The following is a 9,154-nucleotide window of genomic DNA, read 5'->3' as shown; positions in this document are numbered from 1 at the left end:
ATTTTATGAAGCAATAATAATTTTAATATCAAGTTATTAACTAAGAAAGGTTTCTGTGATTTTATTTATAGATATAAGGATAGGAATTCTAAATAAAATATTAGCAGATAGCATGACTAGTTCACTAACTAGCTAAAAAGGAGGTGGGAAGAAAGAGGTATGTAGAAAGACATTAAAGATAAGCTTTACTCACTTCAATGCTAGGACTGGAGCAGGCCTTGGTGAGAAAATTGATTGAAGAAATGAAAGAAGGCTGCAGAAAACTAGGAAGCTATATTATAAAATAATATATACAAATGCTTAAGAAAAGTGAATTTCTAAACCAAATACTAGCATACTTTATGTCAGTGCCTACTGTCTGATTTGGAAATGAAAACTGGATATACTACTTAAGTATAAAAATGAGCCAACAGTATTAAGAGATAGTGTGGTAGTGCAGTTTTAGTAATCAGACTTGGGATCTAATCTGGCTCATTCATTAATTTGCTGTGGGACAACTGAGAAGTCACTTACATTCTCTGTGAAATGATGTGGCTGGTCTAGATCAGCACTTCTTAAACTTTAATATGCATATGAGTCACCTGAAGATTTTGTTAAAATGTGGATCAGTAGATCCTGGGGCAGGTGTGAGATTTGGCATTTCTAATAAGCTGCTCAGTGATGCCAGTGCCAATGCTGTGTGGACCACACTTTGAGTAGTAGGAATCTTGATGGTCTCTATGTTTCTTCCTGTTCAATGGAACATAATTTTATAATATAATCTTTTAAAAGGCAATCAGCTAAAAACTTTCTATATTATAGAGATGAAGGTAAAACAATTATAGGAACTACTGTAGTAAATAAGAAAAAAAATCAAGAATTATAGCCATTTAGTTGGATAGGTGCAGCAGTGTAGTTTGACTCAAGTATAGAGACAAAGGCATGACAAAATCTGGGAACAAACTTCAGCCAAAGGATGTGAGCAGAGAGAGGGAAGAGCAATGGAGAAAGATGCTCAGAAATCCCATGAGAATAAATGCACTTAATGAAGCATCCCTCAGAGTACAAAGAAATGAAAGGGCTAGATTCTTGTTAATGTCCCTTTAGTTTCCTCTGGGTGTCCATAGCTTCATTTGAAGGACACATTGTCACTATGATCCTTGATACCCTCTCCCTCACCACTTAACTTCTCTGAAATGCAAAAACAGACATGGTTCATATGTCCACATAAGGGTGCATTCTGAAGAGCCACTCAGATGGTGACTGACAGACATCTTAGTCCTTGGTTTAAGTCTAGGCACAGAGAGCAGATGATCCACAACATAGGCCCCAAGTTTGTCTGAGAATTGAGTTGGGAGAGAAAAGGTGGGGAGGACCCAGCAAGTTGAGCCCTCACAATACATTTAAAACCAGAGTTCTTCCTATTAAATTTATTCATTGGAATACTGACTTCTGTTTCATGGCAATAATGACTTAGTAAGCCATTTGATGTTAAGAAAAAATTCTGTGAGATATACAGAGGCAGGTATTGTTATCCAATGTAGAAAAGGAAGAACTCGATATGAAGTAGGTTGAGATCATCCAGTTATTTGGTATTGGAGGTGGGATTAGAACTCTGGTCTCTTCATCCCTCTGCAGTGTTAATTAAGTACCTAGCACCACATATATTGGACTTGACTTTGACTTTTTTCTAGCATTCCACTAACTTTTCATATCCATTATGGTTGTATCATTACCAGATACTTTCATTATTTGATACCAAAATGTTTTAAAAAATAAATAGTCTCTAATATTGGTGGGAGTGACAGTCATTGGTAGTTGCCAACCTTAGAGCATTTACTATTCCTTCCTTCCTGATAAATTTTCTTTATCTTCCTCTGAGAAACCACATTTCTTAGCAGGGACTGGACTGTTTCTGAGTGTTAGGGCACCGAATCTTAATTGGTTAATCAATATGGCATCACTTGCCAAATGATTGTTAAGCTGAGGGCATGTGATAAAATTGTGACCCAACATGAAAGGAAGTTGCTTCAGCTTTAAGAAAGGCAAACATTATAGGGATAGTCCCTTTTCTGGACTTTGTCTACTACATGTGATGCCTGAAATGATGGCAATATCTTAGAACTATGACAAGAAGACATTTGACACAATGAGTATAGTAGAGTAGAAAAAGGGAAAGAATTTCCCTTGATGGTGTCATTGAGGCATTAAACCAACCAAACACAAAGCTACTCTTTCTTGAGATCTTTATTTGGAGTTCTTTTATTTGCAGCCCAAAGCATGCTAAGGAATATAGAGTGGCTGGATTCACCTTGTCATAACTGGCATCAAATAACCAGGGTTAGAATCTCAACTGTATCACCAACCAGCTTTGTGACTGTGGACACTTGGAGAAGTTCTTTTTCTTTCCAAGAACCTAATTCCTTATAAAAATGGAGATAAAACATCTACTTTACAAGGTATAAGTTCTAACATAAAATATTAAAACACCTGAAAATTATTATTATTACTGTTATGTTTACCAATATTATGCGAGAAATAATAATAAAAGCACCATATCAGATTCCATCATAGGCAAAATGAGCAGTATTTTTGCTAAGTGGAAAACTAGAGACTACAGGAGCTGCTCCCCTAAGGCAATGTTGCAGACCAAGAGAAGACTTCAGACCAAAATATTTAAAAAGCACTATCTAGACTGGTTTTTAAAGTTAGACCAGATATTTAACTGCCCTAAAATTACATTACTGCAGCCAGATGCTTTAAAGAAAGATTGCTACATTCTGGGACATTTGCAACCTCCCCTTTTCCCTAAGGCCACATGAAAAAAAGCCAATCTGGTTGAAGTTGGGGTGGGGAGTTCCTTAATGAACTATGCATCTCATGGCAACTAAAAAAAACTCATTAGACTGGACTTGGGGCTAAGTTCCATTCCAAGATTTTTTCCAGCATTTCAGTGCATATGTGGGGCTTTAATGCACATCAAGTAACAAGTAACTTATCTCTTCATATTTCTTTGCACTAAGAAACAGAGAACTCCACAGATTTCAGGTGAAAAGCCATGTGTCTGATGCATGGAAGAGAAATAGATCTAGGAACCCAACTCTGAGCATAGTAGTTTCCCAAGCGGTGGTATGTGAAGGGCCTTTCTCCCTTCTATGGTTTCCAGTCTCTGGCTTCCTCAGATGAGATTAATGTCTTAGTCCACTGGAGCTGCTATGATGAAGTATCATAAACTTATAAACAGCAGAAATTTATTTTTCACAGTTCTAGAGGCTGAGAACTTCAAGGCCAGGCTGCTTGCATGTTTAGATTTTGATTAGGGTCCTCGCTCATGTTGCAGACTGCTGTCTTCTTATATCCTCACAGGATGGGGAGAAACTGAGAGAACTTCTGGGCTCCATTTTATTGGGGGAACTAATCCCATTTGTGAGAATTCTATCTATTTCTTTCCCAAAGGTCTGGCCTCCCCATACCATTACATTGGGAGCTAGGATTTTAACATATGAATTTTAGGGGGGCACGAACATTTAGTTCTTTGTTGCCCTTTCTGACGCAGCGTCTATACTTTAAGACTTGATTTGTTTACAGCTCTAGCCATTTCATCCCCCTTTTTGTTGCAAGGGCCAGGGGAGCTCTACCTTTTGTGTGTGTTTGTGTTAGAAATAGCCTCTTATTTCTAACTTAAAACAAGGATGTAGTGATTTTGATAAATATGACATCTGGGAGGACACTCCCATGGCTATTTACTGTACACGCTCTAGAGAGGTCCAGTGCTGGGTTTGGATTGCATAATGAGGAGGAGGAACCCATGGGATCACTGTGTAGCCCAGGTCTATCCCAAAGCCTACTTTTTTTTTTTTTTTTTTTTAATGGAAGGTCAAGAAATGAGGAGCTGGGCCTATGGACATCTGCCTAGAATGATATTTCCAAATTGAGTATTTTCCTCTGGAGGTTCAGTTTCAAATTTAATTAGCTAGCTAATGATGGTAAATTATTATAATTAATTGATGAATGCTAAAGGGCTTTGACTAAACAAAGCATTGTATGTAATTTTAGGGCAGTTAAATATGGTCTAACTTTGAGGATCAGTCTAGAAAAGTGATTTTTACAGTAATAATATTAAATAATAATAGTACTTTTAAAATGTTTTGGACTGAAGTCCTCTCTTGGACTGCAACTTTGCCTTAGGGGCCCACCTCATATGGTCTCTAGTTTCCCACTTAGTGAAAAGACTTCTCCTTTTGCCAGAGGCATCCCTGCAGGAAGAAGGCCTGTGAGAGACTGTAAGTGTCTTTACAGTGTTCAAGTGGGTAAGACAGAACAGTAAATAAGCAGCTATTACACAGGAAGATATGTGCTGTGGTAGGAAGATACCCAGGGAGCTATGGAATAATAGGCAGGGGTCTGGGTGTCTTGGTGGAGGTGAGAGCTCTTGGTGAAAGATGAAAAATAATTTTTCAGACAGAAATGGGGATGAGGTAGGGTGTAAGAAAGACATTCTGGGCTTCTTTATATGCTGTTCTTATATAAAAGTATGTGTGTCTCTGTGTGTGAGAGAGAGAGGGGAAGAGATAGGATAATCTGCTACATTTGGGGAACCGTGTAGAGTGTATTTGGATTGACCAAGAAATGTCATTAAAAGGTCAGTGGGCTTCTATTTGCAGTAGAAAAATGGAACACGTGCATTATATCTCCTCCTTGCCAAAACTCTATTAAAGAGATGATAATATGATTTTTATAAAGATATAGACCACGAGAACAAACAGAACAGGAGAAAATACAATACCAAAGTTTTTAGAAGTTAGGTTGTAGATGGAAGAGTGGCAATCAATTTAACAGACTGGAGGAAGTGATTTTAATCTTAAGTAAGCAATGGAAAAACTAACAAGGAAGCTGATGTGATCCAGAGATTGCCCCCACAAAAATCTCAGGAACCAGAGATAAAGGACACTTTGGAACTAGGGGTAAAGAGAGTTGTAAAATGGGGAGGATTAGTTTAAATTCTTTTAAAGAAAGACTTGAATCATTTCCCTATCTGGACAAGAAAATGATTTGTCAACTCCACTCTGACAGGAGACTGGAGGGAGGGTTATTCTATTAAGGGAATACATTAGATACCACATAGAGTTGAGTATGGGGATACTGAAAATATGTTGAGTTAGCAAAAGTTTACATATCAAGATGGAGACACACAAAGTCTTCATGTCCCACCAAGCTCTCAGAATTTTAACAACCTCATCTTTATACTCAGACAGGAGTCTGCTCTCACCTCCACCAGGAGATTGGAAAAGCCTTATCTGGGATATTGACCACCCCAGGAAAAATGACTGAAAGATACTGACAGCAGGGCTTCCTCAGAAAGCCCAGTGAGATACCAATGAGGATGACCACAAGTATATCCAATCAGCTTCTTACAATGCCAAGGATTGTGTGATTGTTGAGAAAACCAACAACTGTGAAAGACAGAAACAAAAACAGATGCATAGTTTAGGAGAGACAGAAACTACAACAAGAGATGAAAACTCAAATTAAACTATTGTTAATATCCCTGGACAGGTAAGAGAGGGTATTGCATCCATGATGCTATGAAAATAACACCCAGAGAACAAAAAGAGAGCTCTTGGAAATTGAAGATGTGAAAGTAGAAATGAAGATTTCAATAGAAGCACTGAAAGATAGAAATGAACTCAACAAGAATATGTTAAGATAATAAGATAAAACTGGAAGAGGGCCAAGGGTTTTAGGAGCTGTATGTCAGAAAAGAGAAGAAAAGTAAATATGCATTTCACAGTATTATAGTCCCTATTAAAAAATTAGGAATTTCTTTATAGGGCTATGGGTAGGGTGCATAGGTAAGATGATAAGTTCTGACCTGCTGAGTGCTCAAGGTTGCATCAAAATTTAAACAAGGAGCCTCAGCCTTTGTAACTGGAAGGTCCAGGTCTTACTCATTGGTGGCAATGAAATCAAATCAGATTTACAATAACACCACAAGTATCAATGTTGAGGGCCTACTCATCCTTCATGGGCAGAAGTCCCCTCGCTTCCTGAAGTTCCTCTCTTCAAATATTTGTGGGCCTTGCTCACACATTTTCTTTGTGCATCTGAGATGTTGTATCAATGGAAAAAAACCCAAATTCTGTAAAATAATTTAATAAGGTTTATTCTGAGCTTGAGCTGAATATGTGTCACTATGGCTCGAGCCATGCCAAAGAAACCTTGAACAAGTGTCCTTGCCCTGGTTGGGTTACAGTTTGGTTTTATACATTTCAGAGAGTCAGGAATTACACGTAAATTCATAAATCAATACACAGAAGGCTTGCATTGGTTTGACCCCCAAAGGCAGGGCGTTATAGGTAATAGGTAGGTTTGAAGATTCTTTGATTTGTGATTGGTTAAAGAAATGAAGCTTTGTCTAAAGACTTGGAATGCTTAAGTTAAGATAAGGAAGTCTATTAATCAGAAACAAGCCATGGATATATACTGGACACACACTCAAGACTCGAGTGATCTGTTAAGTAAATTGATGACCTGTTAGGTTTGATTTAAACTTTGTTTTGCATAACCTTAGTCCTATAAATGAGCTACAAAGAATATTTCTAAGAAGGGCAGGGGGTCATGAGGAGGTGTATCTGATCTCCCCTCTCATGAGTAGCAACTCAGCTTTAGGGTATTTTGGGGGTCTCCTTGGCTAAGAGGGGTCCATTCAGTCAGCTGTAGGGCTTAAGATTTTATTTTTGTTCACAGTTTTCTTGATTTCCTACGGTACTATAGGTGGAGATTTGGGAAGCCTAGCAGTTTCCCACAGTTACAATTAGAGCCTCTGCTAGCAGCTCTGACAGCCATGGTCATCAGTGAATCAGGGATGTGGTGTATTCCTCCAGCTGGCTTGATGGCCTCTGGAATCTTCTCCCTCTGAGTCAGATGGGACGTGCCTTTCTCTCTGACCAGCTCCTTCAGGGGTGTTTTGCATAGCAGAGCGACTGAACTTCAGTGATACCATCTCTTTTTCTGGTCCCTGCCCTACAGCCCATGTCTTTTCCTGGGTGGGCAGCTCACCCAGGAGGCGTTTGGTTGGGTGATATAAAGTTTTACCTCACACTGCTCTGGAAACTTTGCTCCTCTGAATCACAGGATGATGACTATCAAGCTCAGATAGGATTTTGTTTTGTTGTTGGGTTTGGCATATGAGGGCTGCTATTTTAGGGTCCTTTACCATCTCCTGGCAGTTCAGAAGCTCCCTGGACACATGCTCAGAGACTCGTAAGAACTTCTTGACGAAAGTGTTGTGTACCTTTATGACACTGACCTGGCCAGCTGGGTGGAGGTGAGGGGGTTTAGGCTAGGCTAGGAGGTACATTGTTTTATTTAACTGTGGTGGAAATGAATAGAATATCCTTTAAAAATGCAAATGTGAATGATGACGCCCAGAATAGCTACTTGTGATGTAGGAAAAAGGCACAAAAGGAAGTTCAAGGGAGCCTGAGTGCAGCCATTCTGGCCCATTCCAGACTAACCACACTGAACAAGGAAGTCACCAGAAGGTTGCCAGCCCAGGATCACCTGAGGATGGATAAATTACAAGCCAGATACCTTACAAATAGTTTGTGCTTACCTGTCTGTGACAGCAGTTTATGATTAACCATTATGGCCTGACCTCCAGACAAATCTGGTCACATATGAAGTTTTTGGACACACAAAATATTACCACTACCCCATAAGGTGTCCCCACCCTGCTCTTCCTACTCCCCTTCTGTCTGTGGAGTAGGATCTGTTGTCTGTCTCTGTCTTAATAAACTTCCTATCCTTAATTGGCTCACTCTCAACTTCTTTCTAGCATGAAGCCAAGAACCTACTTGGTGAGTTAAGGGGCACTTTCTCCCTTCATTGGTAGTACCTCTGCATTACTTGCAGTAAGGTTTGGTGAAGTCAACCTAAAAAAAAATCCCCAAAACACAGGTTTGGGTTGGAAATTTCAAACCTGAGTTCCATGCCAGCAATGGAACTCCATAGATTTCAGTGAGTTCAGCTCGCTAAATATTATAACATGCTGTTACAGCTTGCTGGAGAGCCTCCGCTATTAGTGGGCTAGTTTCTGAAACTCTTCTTATTGCTGTAGAATTTGTACTAGACAGAAGAAATAGAATGTGTATGTTGCAGGGAAATGGGAAAACAAAGTATAATTGAATATGAAATAAAGAAGTTGAGGGGATAAAGGTACTTGAGGAAATAGGGAATTTGTCATTTTTGGCCACCTGCTCAACTCCCTCTGCTTTTATCTCTGAGGCATTCTCCACTTCAGCAGAGAACAGAGTTTTCTTTTCTCTGTAGAAGCTAAATACCGGTCCAGCCTTCCTCACAGCTAGATATAGGCATGACCAAGAATTCATGATGATTCACCAGGTCCATCCAGCATGGATTTTAACTTGGAGCCTAGAATCTGAAAGCTATCTTGGTGGGGTTGATAGCATCAGTGGTAGCAAGAACCAATGTACGGATTTCATGGTGGTAATGGGGCCTATGGCTGGTATCAGTGTTGTCAATGGAATGGAGCAGTTGAGTGTATGTCCAGTAGAAGCAACAACTGTACCTTCACAGTATCAGGTCTAAGGGAGAACTTGGGATGTTTTTCTCAGACGACAGGCATTTAAGTCAATACTTCCTAGAGCCTTCATGAGCAACACAGTATTCTTCAATAATTCCCCTGCCTCAATCACTCAGCTAGCAGCTAAGAATCCAAACACCCAAATAAACCAACAACCAACATTATCAAAACAATTTAGATTACAACATGCTTGGAAAAGGGGAAATAAAGCACCCATTATCTTTACTGCTTTAATACAAAAATAACTACCCCCATGTTTCCCTCAGGGTGATGCAGGCAGTGTCCCAGTGAAGGGAGGAAAGCTCCCTGAGCTCCCCAGGTGGGTTCTTAACTTGGTGCTGGAAAGAATTCAGGAGCGAGCCAACTAGCAACAGAAGAGATAGTAGATCCTATACCGCAGACAGAGTAGGATCTTTTCCAGGGCAGGAGTGGGACCCCTCATGGGGCACTGGTGATATTTTAAATGTTCAAAACCCCATATGTGACCACATTTGTCTTGAGATCAGGCCACAAAGGTTAATCAGAAACTGCTGTCACAGAAAGGTAAGTACAAACTATTTTTTTTTTTTT

This window comes from Otolemur garnettii, unplaced genomic scaffold (assembly GCF_000181295.1).
Source record: "Otolemur garnettii isolate 467f Iridium unplaced genomic scaffold, OtoGar3 scaffold00016, whole genome shotgun sequence".
Classification (NCBI taxonomy): domain Eukaryota; kingdom Metazoa; phylum Chordata; class Mammalia; order Primates; family Galagidae; genus Otolemur; species Otolemur garnettii.
This window is presented reverse-complemented; position numbering follows the sequence as displayed.